General features: G+C 37.1%; 1 protein-coding gene and 1 long non-coding RNA gene across 3 annotated transcripts in view; one reads left to right on the top strand and one right to left on the bottom strand.

Moving 5' to 3' along the window:
• The window catches only part of RBFOX1 (RNA binding fox-1 homolog 1), a 2,222,576-nt gene that overhangs the window by 393,101 nt on the left and 1,815,044 nt on the right, over positions 1-14,431 (top strand). The window lies entirely within an intron of this gene.
• The window catches only part of LOC143667545 (uncharacterized), a 57,761-nt gene continuing 48,420 nt past the window's right edge, over positions 5,091-14,431 (bottom strand). The window contains exon 4 of the long non-coding RNA XR_013168090.1: positions 5,091-5,231. This is a non-coding gene — a long non-coding RNA (uncharacterized LOC143667545). The remainder of the gene's footprint in view (positions 5,232-14,431) is intronic.

Here is a 14,431-nt window from a genome sequence, read left to right as displayed (position 1 = left end):
CATTTGTTTGCTTAATGGAGTAACAAGGAGGTGCCATCTGAAAAAAATTACATTTTTAGCCAAACTGATTATATTGCAATATCTTAGTGAAGGTTCTCTTCCTGTTTATTGCAGGGATAATGCCTAGGCCCCTGGCGCAATCCACAGGGGCTTGGATAGACCAAATCTAAGTGCATTATGTACTTAGAATTGTTCTTCTTTAATGACTAAAACTTTCTTATTGAGTCAGGTGGTAGGATTCTGGTTCCCTTGAACGCCCATGCCTGTACGTCTCCCAGGTGAGTCTGGATCTCAGAATATCTGCTGAAGGCATGGATTTGTCAGTCATTAGTAGAAGTGGTTGTTAAAATCATAGTGAATGAGAAAGTGCTGGGAAGGAAGAAAAATGTCGAAGGATATAACTCTGGAGAATCCCAACATTTAGAAGCCAGCCAAGGCCTTGGTATCTTGTGAAAAACTTTTTGGATTTTGAGAGAAGCTATTTACATTAAAATGGCTTACCATTTACACACCCAACAAATATTTACTGAGACTCTGCTATGTTCCAGGTTTGGTTGCAGATGCTAGAGATAGAGAAATGAGAAAAGCATACAAGATTCTTATCTTCTAGAGCTCATATCTATTCAGGGTCAAACTATAAAATTAATGACTGTAATCATGATAATGTTGAAATGTTGTAAGTGCTATGAATGAAATCAATAGGGTAAGCGATGATGAGTTTCTGGGGAGGGCATCTTAGATAAGGTGGTCAGATAAGTAGTTATCTCTGATTAGATGACATTTGATCTGATACCTCAAAGTCAAAAAAGATGCATTCAAAGAGCAGGAGGGGATGATCAAGGTGGTGTCAACAGCATGTGCCAACACACTGGGGTAGAAATAAGCTGGCAGTGTTTGAGGAATACACAGAAATGTTAACCTGACTGAAGAGGAGTGGATGGAAATGGTCTGAAGTGTGCTTGAAAGGGTGAACCTTGAAGGCCATGGTGAGGAGTTCAAATGTTTTCCTGAGTGCACTGGGATTCATTAGCCTCTTCCCCTTGAAATGCTTAGGGTTGGTGTATAACACCGGGCTTCTCCTGGCTCTAGAAGGTTGTGATATATTCACTCATGTAGGACACGGTCATAGTGTGGTTTCAGATTACCGTTGCATGTCAGGCACTGGGGTAAATGGCACTGAAAGCTATTAATGTAAATTAATGATTGCTCCTGCTGGCTTTGTTACAGTTTACTTCGATAGGAATTATTAAATGCATCATGCTTTGCAAATTTGCATCCATTTAAAACCTTATTGTTGCAGGGCCACCGTGGGAACTCTTTGGGGGGCCAAGATTAAAAATAAAGTAACATCACTCAGCCATTGCAGCTAGTATTTGATTTAAACTGGTTGAAATGAGATAATCGATGGGAAAGCACTTTGCCAAAAGAGATTCAGTCTGTAATTATCAGGTAGTGCTAGTGATGAGAATGAAATGATTTAACAATTACAGTCTAGGTGCCTCTGATGCAGACTTGCAGTGGAGGAGGTTTCCATTTGTTAATCCCTTATTTGTGCCAGGAGCTTTCATAAATGTAATTACTTTTAATACTCATTATCCTGGGAGGTAGGAATTATCCCCATTTTACAGATTATGCAGCTGAGTTTCCTAATAGATAAGTAAGTGGGCCCATATCTCACGACTGGGAACTGAAGGAGCTTGGGTTTTCCTTGAAGGTGGTCTGACTCTACACTGCCTTGAAGGTGAGGTAATCCTTGGCAGGCATGCTTTGAATTGATGGAAGAGTTTGAGAGGTTTTTGTATTTTCCTCACCAGAACTAGCAACCAAATAGGTGAAATATATTATTGCTCTTTCTTTAAAAGTGGGACCTACAATTTTCAAAGATCAGTGCAGTGAAATGTCTAGAGAAGAGCTTAGCTTTGGAAGACACAGAGTTGTGGTGTGAATCCTGTTTCCACCGCTTGCTTGACTTGTGACTGCAAGCAAGTTATTTAACCTCTCTGATCCTCTGCTATTTTGTTTATAAAATGGGGATTATAAGTGTGCTTTACCTCTTAGGGTTCTTGTAAGTACTTATTGAGATAAACCATGGAAATTGCTTAGTACCTTGCCTAGTCTATAATAGTCTATAATAACTTACAATAAGTTAACTCATATTTTTGTCTTTCCAGGGAGTTTTCAACAATATAATATAGACAAGGTAAAATTTAATGTCACAACTGCAGTGTTAATAATCTTCATTTTGTTGGGAGATGCAGTGAGGCAATGATGGCTTTGAATTTGCTAAAGCCTAGAAAATATTGTATGAGTCTCCAATACTTTGAACCAGATTTTCTCAACCTTGGATGCAAAATTAAATCCTTTGGGAAAATTTTAATGCTGAGGCCCATCCCAGAGATTCTGCCCTAGTTGCTCTGGAGTGGAGCCTGGGCATTAGCATTTTTTTTTAAAGCATCCTGAGGTAGAGACCACTGCTTTTGATTGGCTGGGAGTTTAAAGATCATGGGATGCTTCCTTCTGTTTCACTATACCTGACCTGATAGGGGTAGATGACTGATACCCACTTCCCATATGACAACTCTTCTCGCTTTGTGGGTGTGTGTGTGTTTATCTTCCAGAACTAGTCTCAGGCAAACATGTAAATTTCTCTTAGCACCCTCTAGCCTTCCAAGGAAGGATGCCTGTTTATAAAAATGACCCCACTGCTTAGTGAAGTGACTTCTGGACAAGTCTTAAATGGGACACAAAATTGGGAGTGTGCAAGCCTTTTCAACTAATGTTTCCCTCAGCAGGGATCTACTGAAGCTATCATATTATATTTCAAATTTATCACCTCATATTGCAATGAAGGTTATCAAAATGCATGCTTAGCTGGTGTTTCTGGGGCCCTGTCCTGAGCTGTTTGTGTATATGTGTGTGTGCATAGTGTGTGTATGTATATATATATATACATAAATATATATATATATTTGTATGCTGTATGGCAGGGGTCACATTTCATTCTTTTTCCATGTGAGTATCCCCTTATTGCAGCACCATTTGTTGAAATTTTGTTTGTTTGTTTGATGTGCATGGGCCAGGAATTGAGCCCGGTCTCCTGCATGGTAGGTGAGAATTCTACCACTGAACTACCCTTGCACCACCTATATTTATTTATATTTTGAAGTTGCCCAAGAATATTTGATTCCCTGGTTGTGATTCAGAGACTTTCAAAATATTTTTATGGGATGCTGCACTTGAGTTTCAGTCATCAGGGACCCCAGGACATATCACAGTGGCTGTTCATGTCATTTCACAGACAAGGATAGATGAAGTCATTAATGAATGGGTGGGGCAACCAGTTTTATGCTTTGTTTTATTTGAAGCCAGTGTAAAGAGCATATGATACGAATAGTTGTGGTTCTTTCCCCAGCTGAGACGAATTGGTCTCCTAAGCAGACTTGTAGAGATGAGAAAGGAAGGGGGTGGTGGGTGGCTTCCTGAGAACAGTGGCAATTGGAACTGTGTAAGTTGGATAGCTATATAATGCTGCTCCCAGAAGCAGATATAACCAACCTATTAAGGACATCACTGGCTTTTTGATTGGACACCCAGAAATTGATGTACTGCCTTTAGTTCTATTATGTTTTCAAACTTTAATTAAGTTTATGCCTCTCCCACCTGGACCTCATAAATAGCCTCCAAGTAAGTCATTTGTCATAAAGGAGGCTCTTATGAGTAGAATTCATCTTCCAAACAACATCATTATTGCCTAAGGTCTTACCTTAAATCCATTAACCCAATATGAGCTCAAGTGCTTTACTCGATTTTGACATATTATCACAAGGGATTAGTTTCCAATGGGCAAGTGGCTAATTCATTAAGTTATTGCATGGTGGGAGAATGCAGATGGATTAGCTTTTAAAATTATGCAACTCATGATTAAAGAGAATTAAATTGAAATTCAGGTTTTTTTATTCATATAAGTTAATCCATTCTATTTTTGAAAGGGTCATCTTTTGGCCCAAGCAGAGGCCATCTCAGCTGATGTCTAAAATTTTCCCTCAGAGTGGGAGGAAGAAATTGGAAGCTTCCTCAAGTGCTGGTGGAACCACAGATTGGTATGGTCTCTTTGAGAACAAATTGGCAGAATTAAACACATGTTAAGGTACATATTCCACCTGTTATCATGTGCTTTGGACAAACTCCTTTGCAGGGAGAGGTATACAATGATGTTCATCGCAGCAGTGTTTGTAGTGGCTGACATTTGCAAATGACCCAAATGCCCATCTATGGAGGAATGGATAAGGACAAGGTATTACATTTATGTGATTTGTGAGTAGGCACTGGTTAAAGGGAATAGAGGTATTCCTCTTTTCAATGTGATACTCCACTTGAGTTCCTTATATCAATAATCACGGGCCCAAAATAACATTGTGTGAATAAATTGAGAGGCAGAATGGTATATTCAGTATGATGTGACATTTTAATTTCACATACAAAGCCACACTGGGTATGGAAACATCAACGGAAGGATATCCATCAAGGTATTGATAGTAGCTGCCCAGGGCGAGCCCTGGATGGGGGAAATGAGACTGGACACCAAGAGATGTAGAGGACCTTCAGCATTATTTGTAATTTCCTGTTTGTGTGTTTCAAAGACTGGAAACAACTATGACAAAATATAAACATTTGTATTTTTATTTTGGGGCCCAGGAATATGAGTGTTTTCTCCATTATTTTTGCTCTTTCATTGATTTTAAATTTATCAAAGGAGCATAAAAGGAAAACGTCCTGGGAACATTAAGGACCGTGGGAAAAGAGTGAGACTGGAGGTTATAAACTGAGCTGTCTTCTACACCTCCAGGGAAAGATCCTGACTTTGTCTAGTCAGGAGGCCTTTGAGGGATTTCTGTTCAACTGTGGGCCTCCTTTCTTGACTTCTGACTATTCCCTGAGGAATATGGTCTTAGTCTGTGGCCTTTTGACTCTCCTAGGGGCCATGAAAATAGATTTTTCTCTGTATTGATTTGCTCCAAGCACCCAGTTCAACTACTTGGCACATCAATGTAAGAAGATGCATTGCTTTTAATGAGAATGATACTTGTGACAATAGGAAACAAAAATTTATGTTTCCATTGAAGGTAAGATCCCAATTGCTATTCAGTAAACTCCCTGGGTCTCTCCATGCGCTTTCTCTCTGCCACTGGTTCACAGTTTTCTGGGCTGGATTTCCGATACCCAAACTTGTCCTGGAAAAAGAAATCAGAGGATGATTTTTTGTAATGAGATGGCACACAGATTTAGAGGACCTAACTTCAGAAACTCTAACCAGTATCATCTTTTTTAGCTGCTGGACACTTACTGTGAGATGTGATGTGATTGTGTCTTCAGTCACTAGCATACAAACATTGGGATAGTGAGGCCAGTTTTGGACTTCAGACTACAGGGCAGAGTGGGGTTGGCTGCTGCCTTTGTAATTTTCACTGGGCTCATAGGTTGGATAGGAATCAGGAAGACATCTTGGACCAAGAGTGCATGATTCCATCTGGTTCTAAGAGAACCAATGCATTATCCTGCTGCTTTTCTGTTCTCTCTTTGCCTTGGAACTGGTAATATCCTTAACATAATTTGACATCTGATGTGGAACCCTTTGTAACACTCCCTTCCTGTATTGGACAAAATGTTTTCAGTAATGATCATTACTTTTTATTCATTCTTTGATTTTAAAATAAAAGCAGTCATTAAAAAGGAAGAATAAAATTTGATGCTAATAATATTCAAATTCAATGAAATATTTCATGTAAGGCTAAAACTTCCACTTAGCAAATAAAACTGTTGTACTTCCAAGCTTGCACTTTATTTCACCCTTTTGAATTTTAAGCACAAATAAAATCTCCAAGCAGTCACTCAAGTTCTGTTTATTTGTTCTTCTTGATTAAATGCAGGAATATGTAATACCACATGGACTGGGACACAAACTACTTGAATCTAGCTTGAATGATTTTGAACCATTACAAACTTACTTTCAGATTAAACACGTTATCTGAGTCTAAGTGTGTTGGGAACCAACTGTATAACTGTATTCCATGCAGAATATATCTATTAACATTTAGGTAATAAAACTGTGATAATTTGAAGATTACATATATATTATTGAGCATAACAGTAACTGTTTAGAACTTTGACCAACAAGATTTTTGAGGGAAGCGTATTTTTTCACAGATGTTGCTCAGAACTGGCAGAATGTGATGATAAAAATCAGGCTGACTTTTTGTTGGTTGTATGATTGTTTTAAAATTCTCTGCCGCCTTATTTTCTGCAAACATGCAGACCATTCCTAGTATCCTGCCAATGGTATGTCTTTGTGTGGAAGCAGAGAATTTTCCCGTTTGCTCATTTAGTGTAGGGCAAAGAAGAACATGAATATTACATTTCAGATAGTTTAAAATGTCATATGTGCACGTGTGTGTGTGTGTGTGTGTGTGTGTGTATGAGAGAGAGAGATTGAGAGAAGAGATAAAAAGAGAAGAGGGAAGATCCTAAGGTTGCTGAGGAAAGTATGGTGCAAAGCAAGACTTTTTCATTGAAAAAAAAGAAGTTCTAATACAACTTACACCGTGGATGAACCTTGATGACATTTTACTATGTGAAATAAGCCAGACACAAAAGACAACTGTGGTATGATTTCTTTTATATGAAATATCTAGAATAAGCCAATTCATAGAGACAGAAAGTAGATTAGGGGTGACCAGGGACTGGAGAGAGGGTGGAATGGGGAGTTATTGCTTAGTGAGTATGGAGTGTCTCTTTGGTATGATAGAAAAATTTTGGTGATAGATTATGGTGGTAGCATAACATTGTGAATGTAATTAATACCGCTAAATTGTTTATTTAAAATGGCAATTTTATGTTATAAAAATGTTACTACAATAAAATAATCAATAGATAATCTTCTCCTCAGAGTACTTGAAGAGATCGTTGGGGTTGAGTGTGATGTGTGATTGGCAGGAGTAGACATGCACAAAAGCCCCAAAGTAGAGACTATGGAGTCTTCATGAAACTTTGAGTGGTTCAGTATGGTGGAGCATGAACTAAGAAGGTCGGTGGTATGTAGAATAGGCTGCACCCATGTTCCTCTTCACCACTTACTGTCGGTATGACCCTGGGCTGGTCATTTAACTCCTTAGCCCCCTCACCTGTAAAACAGGAAACTGACACCTACCTTGTAGGACTGTTATGAGTATTAAATTAGATAGTAAATATAAAGACCAATTTTGAAAGCTATGCTTAGATGCTAGGTACTGTTACCAGATTAGGTGAGTGGGAGTAACATACATCCTTTCCTGAAGTTTAAGGCTAAGCAGTTGGATTCTCTGAAAGTCATCTTAGAGGAAGTTATTGTAATGCCACTTTCAAATATGCATGCCCTCTATGGTGACCACCCACCCTGATTTGCCCGGCACGCTGCCAGTTTTAGCTCTGAAAATACCACATCTTGGAACCCTTTCTGTCTTTGGCAAACTGGACGATTGGTTATCCATTCATGAATCCACCATTAGAGTTAAAGAGAACATGTCTAAATTTCCTATATCTATGGTCTCAATGTTGACTGCACCTTATATAGTCAGAAAAATTACATTGGGTTGTGGTTCTACCAGCTTTTAGATAAAGCTCTTTCTACTCTGCACATTTAAAGAAATTACAGACAATATCCTGATTTCTTTTTTTTTTTTTTTGCCTAAACTCACAGTTTCTTCTCTTTCTCTGCAAGGGTCCAAGTTTTAGTATTAATATTTCTTAATATTCTTTGAGAAATCAATACAAAATTTGGTCCAGCCAGGTCAAGCTCTCCAGCTGACCTAATCTTCATGAATCGTGAATAGTATTTCTATTTATTAATCTCTTATAAGGGTAAGCAAAAGCTGCAAGAAATGGTGTTTAGGTATGAAAAAAAGGGATCTCAGAAGGGTAAATTTTGATATCACCTGAGTTGCTTTTGCCACTGAGCAGAATTTAATAGAAGTACATCTCTGTAATCTGGGTGTATGTGTTTGACATGACAATTAATTTTGTTTGTCAGAAATGAATACTTAAGAAAAAAATTATTCTGTATTTGCAACAAGAATTACATGTCAGCAAGGGCCATTTTGACTTAAAGTCTACTCATTTCTTCATAGCTAAGGGTAATTTATATATAGTGCAAAGCTGGTTGCCCTTGTACTACTTAGCAGAATTCTTGAGTACATTTTAGTCTTTTGAAATGTGTATTTCCTATGTATGAAAAGTCATAGAGTTTCTACATATACAAAATGCCCAAGAATAACCCTGTCCCCTCCACCTCTGAAATAGTGTGGTTGGACTGCTGTAAATGAGAACTGGACTATGTGTGACCTGAACTGGCCTCCATGGATATAGTAAGAATTCATTACTTACACAGTGCTCACATGCAATTCAGGAGGCACTGTGCATGGAAAAATGGAAAAGACTGAATTAAAGGTAACAGACAAAAAGGAGAATGCACTGGAGAAATGTTAGAACATTCTAAGTAATCTGAGAAAGTAGAGTAGAGCAGCTGGGTCTCAAACACAGGGACTCAGCCATCACCAGGACCCTCTTTTTTCTGTTTTTCAATGCCACTTCTCTTTGTGTAAAAGTTTCCATCTTTCTTCCCACAGACCACCTATGGGGGATGCGGCTGCTAATTCTAGAGGCTCAAACCCCATGGTTCTACCCACCAAATATGGGCCCCATCTGTTCCATGACAACCACCCCAAAAATGTGGAGGAAGGATTTCGATTGGACCATCTCAGGTCAAGAATCCAGCTTTGAATCAATAGTATAAGATCTCAGAGGCTTGGTTAAACAACACAAACATGGTACAACTCTAGGTACCAGGTTCATACCTAGAGAAATGGACTAATGGAAAGGGCAGCCTTCAATGGTGGCACTGGCTATGGTGCTCATTAGTGAATGTTCATCTCATCTTGGGCACTTAAAGTTGTGAGGCTTTCACAAATCAGTTACCTACTTGTAATGTGATTATCATATCTACCACATGTGATATACATTTTACGGTATTATTTCCATATAATACAAAGGAATATTATTGATCCATTAAAAGTCATGAAGTACTGATAAGGATGAATCTCAAAAACATTATGCTAAGTAATAGAAGCCAGACACAGACAGTTACTACAACAAATTAAATAATATAGCTTTGGGCATACCACAGGGCCTGGTATATAGGAGAAGTTAGTAAATGGTAATCATGATGGTGCTAGAGGTAAATTTGGTGATGGGAGAGAGGAAGAGGGAAGATGGGTTAGTTGCCTTGTGGAATCTTGAAGAGGGATTTGTCTGGCACATCAGAAATATTTATTGCACTGAATTGATAGGTTTTAAAAATTAGTGAGGTAAAATTCATAAACATAACATAAATGAACCATTAACCTTTTTAAAATGTAAAAATCGATGGCATTTAGTTCATTTACAGTGTTGTGCCACCACCACTTCCATCTAGATCCAAGACATTTTCATTTCCAAAAGGAAATTTTATACCATTAAGCAGTCACTCCCCACTTAACCCTGCCAGCAGCCTCTGGCAACTATGACTCTGCTTTCTGTCTCTATGGATTTGACTATTCTGGATGTTTCATGTAAGTGGAATCATACAATATATAACTTTGTGTATCTGGCTTCTATCACTTAGCATAATGTTTTTAAGATTCATCCATATCAGTACTTCAGGCCTTTCAGTGGATCAGTAATATTCCTTTGTATTATATGGAAATAATACCATAAAATGTATACCACATTTTGTTTATTCACTTATCAGTTGATAGACATTTGGGTTGTTTCCACCTTTTGGCTATTGTGAATTGTGCTGCTATGAACATTCATGTACAAATATTTGTTTGAATACCTGTTTTCAGTTCTTTGGGATATATATCTAGGAGTGGAATTGTTGGGTCATAGGGTAATTTTATGCTGAACTTTTTGAGGAACCACCGAACCGTTTTCCACAGTGGCTGTACTGTTTTACATTTCCACCAGCAATGTGTGAAGGTTCCAAATTCTCCACATCATAACCAACATCAGGTATTTTCCCTATTTTTTTTTTTATGGCCAACCTATTAGGTGCAAATTGGAATCTCATGGTTTTGATTTGCATTTTTCTAATGACTAATGGTGTTGAGTGTCTTTTCATGTGCTTGTTGGCCATTTATATATCTTCTTTGGGGAACTGTGCATTTAAGTCCTTTGTCCATTTAAAAAATTGTGTCATAGGTCTTTTTGTTTTGAGTTGTAGGAATTTTTTAAAAGTATATTATCTGGATGCTAGACCTTTTTCCCTCATTCTGTGGGTTGTCCTTTTACTTTCCTGATCATGATCTCTGTTATGCAGATATTTTTATTTTGATGAAGTTCATCTTATCTATTTTTATTTTGTTGCTTGTGCTTTTGGTGTCATATCTAAGAGACCATTGCCAATACCAAAGTCATAAAGATTTTCTCCTATGTTTTCTTCTAAGGGTTTTATAATTTTAACTCATATTTATGTCTTTGGTCCATTATGAGTTAATTTTTGTAGATGGTGTGAGATAAGAGCCCAAATTTATTATTTTATATCTGGATTTCCAGTTCTCCTAGCACCAATTGTTGAAGAGATTGTTCTTTCCCCATTGAATGGTCTTGGTATCCTTGCCAAAAATTAATTGACCATAGATGTATGGGTTTATTTCTGGATTCTCAATTCTATTCCATTGATCTTTATGTCTATCCTAATGTCAATATCATACTGTTTTGTGTGCTATAACTTTGTAGTAAGTTTGAAATCTACAAGTATGAATCCTCCGACTTTGTTTTTCTTTTTCAGTTGTTATAGTTCTTTGGTGTCCTTTACAATTCCATATGAATTTCAGGGTCAGCTTTTCCATTTCTGCAATAAGGCCATTGGTATTTTGATAGGGATTGCATCCAATTTTTGGTTCACTTTGGGTAGTACTGTCATCTTTATAATATTAAATCTTCCAACTGATGAATATGAAATGTCTCTCCATTTATTTAGGTATAGTTTAATTTCTTTTAGCTGTGTCCCGTAGTTTTCAGTGTATAAGACTTGCGCTCCTTGGCTAAATTTATCCCTAAGTATTTTATTCTTTTTGATTCTTATTGTAAATGGATTTGTTTTCTTTTTCTTTCTTTCTTTAATAGAGAAGTTATGGGTTTTCAGAACAATCATGAATAAAAGAGAGGATTCCCACATATCACCTCACCACCAGTACTTTACATTGGTATGGGGCATTTGTTATAATTGATGATGGCACATTGTTATAACTGTATTATTAATTAAAGTCCATGGTTTAACTTAGGGGTCCCTGTTTGTATAGTGTAGTTCTATGGCTTTTAAAAAAAATTTTATTCTGTTACCATATAAACAATCTAACATTCCCCCTTTTAATTATATTCAGATATATATTTCAGTGCTATTAACTACATTCACAATGCTTTGCTACCATCACCACCATCTATTACCAAAATCATTCTAGACAGGAACCCTGTACATTTTAAGCCTTAACTTCCCATTCCCTATCCCCAACCTGTTCCCTGACAATCTATACTCCACATTATGATTCTATTAGTTTGCTTATTCTGATTGCTTCAAAAACAGTGAGATCATACAATATTTATCCTTTTTAAGCCTTTTCTGGCTTGTTTCACTGAACATAACATCTTCAAAGTTCGTCTGTATTGTCACATGTATCTTCCAACTGATGAATATGAAATTTCTCATTCCTTTTTTTGGCCAAATGATATCCCATTGTATATATAAAACACATTTTGTTCTTCCATTCACCAGTTGATGAACACATGAGTTGCTTCCATCTTTTGGCAATTGTAATAATGCTGCTATAAACATCAGTGTACGAATACCTGTTCAAGTCCCTACTTTCAATTTTTTTGGGTATATACCTAATAGCAGGGTTGCTGGGTCATATGATAGTTCAATACTTAGCTTTTTGAGGAACCACCAAATTATTTTCTACAGCAGCTGCACCATTTTACATTCCACAAGCAGAAAATGAGTGTTCCTATTTTTCCACATCCTCTCCAACACTTGTTATTTTCCATTTTTTAATAACAGGCATTTTAATGGGTGTGAAATGGTGTCTCATTGTGGCTTTGATTTGCATTTTCTTGATGGCTAATGACGTTAGTCATCTATTGTCTGGCCATTTGTATATGTTCTTTGAAGAGATGTTTGTTCAAGTCTTTGGCCCATTTTTTTTTTATTAATTAAAAAAAAATTAACTAACACAACATTTAGAAATCATTCCATTCTACATATGCAATCAGTAATTCTTAATATCATCACATAGATGTATGATCATCATTTCTTAGTACATTTGCATCGATTTAGAAAAAGAAATAGCAAGACAACAGAAAAATAAATAAAATGATAATATAGAGAAAAAATAAAAATAAAAAATACAAAAAATATATATAAAAACAAACAAACAAAAACTATAGCTCAGATGCAGCTTCATTCAGTGTTTTAACATAATTACATTACAATTAGGTAGTATTGTGCTGTCCATTTTTGAGTTTTTGTATCTAGTCCTGTTGCACAGTCTGTATCCCTTCAGCTCCAATTACCCATTATGTTACCCTGTTTCTAACTCCTGATGGTCTCTGTTACCAATGACATATTCCAAGTTTATTCTCTAATGTCGGTTCACATCAGTAGGACCATACAGTATTTGTCCTTTAGTTTTTGGCTAGTCTCACTCAGCATAATGTTCTCTAGGTCCATCCATGTTATTACATGCTTCATAAGTTTATTCTGTCTTAAAGCTGCATAATATTCCATCGTATGTATATACCACAGTTTGTTTAGCCACTCGTCTGCTGATGGACATTTTGGCTGTTTCCATCTCTTTGCAATTGTAAATAACGCTGCTATAAACATTGGTGTGCAAATGTCCGTCTGTGTCTTTGCCCTTAGGTCCTTTGAGTAGATACCTAGCAATGGTATTGCTGGGTCGTATGGCAATTCTATATTCAGTTTTTTGAGGAACCGCCAAACTGCCTTCCACAGTGGTTGCACCATTTGACATTCCCACCAACAGTGGATAAGTGTGCTTTGGCCCATTTTTAAATTGGATCATTTGTGTCTTTTTGTTGTTGAGTTGAAGGATTTCTTTATATATTCTGGATATTAATTGTATATTGCATATGTGGTTTTCACATGTTTACTCCCATTGTGTAGGTTGTCTTTTCATTTCTTGACAAAGTTCTTTGATATACAAAAGTTGTAATTTTGGGAGGTGCCATTTATCAAACAAATTTAACTTTTTTTTTTCTTTCATTGCTTGTGCTTTTGTTGTAAAGTTAAAGAAACTACTGCCTATCACAGGATGATTTCATACATTTTCTATTAGGAGTTTTATGGTTCTGGCTGTTACATTTATCTATACCTTCTGCAAATAAAGATAATTTTGCTTCTACCTTTCCTATTTGGATGTCTTTTTTGAGTCCTTTTCTTCCCTGATTGTTTTGGCTAGAACTTCCTGTACAATGTGAATAGAAGTTGTGAGAGGGCATCTCTGTCTTGTTCCTGACCTAAGGGGAAGCACTGGGAAGTTGGTGGTCTGTTGATAATCTTTGTTAGTATGAAACAGATCAAGGGTGTTAGATTGAGCCATGCAGTGGTAGACCAGTTCTCTCTTAGAGGACATGCATGGTTGGGGTGATACTGTCAAAATCCAAGGTCAGCCAAACAGACTATTATCATAGAAGCATTAATCTGTCTCTAGAAAGATAAAAAACATACATCAACCAATTTTGTACATGAAAGTAGATGGAGGGTGGTGTGATGGTCGCTCAGTGGCAGAATTCTTGCCTGCCATGCTGGAGACTTGGGTTTGATTCCCAGTGCCTGACCATGTTAAAAAAAAAATAGTAGATTGAAGAATATCATCCATTACTCTCCCATGACCATATTCAGTCAGTTTTTTTTTTTTTTTTGCAACTACTGAAACAGAATAAGGACTGTCCTGTAAGAGATTTTCTTTAATAAAAGAGCTGTGTGTGTGCATTAACACACATTAGCTTTGTAGGCCTTTGTGTGTGACTGAGTTTGTTCATGAGGGCACTTATAACAGTGACTCTGACCTGCAGAAATTTCCAAGGACTGAAATTCCAAGGCTGGGATATGGATGTTCCTTATTGGGAACACTGGCAATTGACAGAATTTCTTTTCAGTTCAGCCACGATTTACAGAGTTCTCTCCAAGCCAGCAACTGTGGAGGTTTGGAAGACTTTGGATGGATAGGTGTCATGGAGGACAGACTCTAAGGTAACCCCCAACAATTCATGTCCTTGTCTAATGATCCTCCCCACCCCCACCGCTTGAAGGCAAGTAGGATCTGTGACTTGCTTCTAACCA

Source organism: Tamandua tetradactyla, chromosome 23 (genome assembly GCF_023851605.1).
Source record: "Tamandua tetradactyla isolate mTamTet1 chromosome 23, mTamTet1.pri, whole genome shotgun sequence".
Classification (NCBI taxonomy): Eukaryota; Metazoa; Chordata; class Mammalia; order Pilosa; family Myrmecophagidae; genus Tamandua; species Tamandua tetradactyla.
This window is presented reverse-complemented; position numbering and strand designations above follow the sequence as displayed.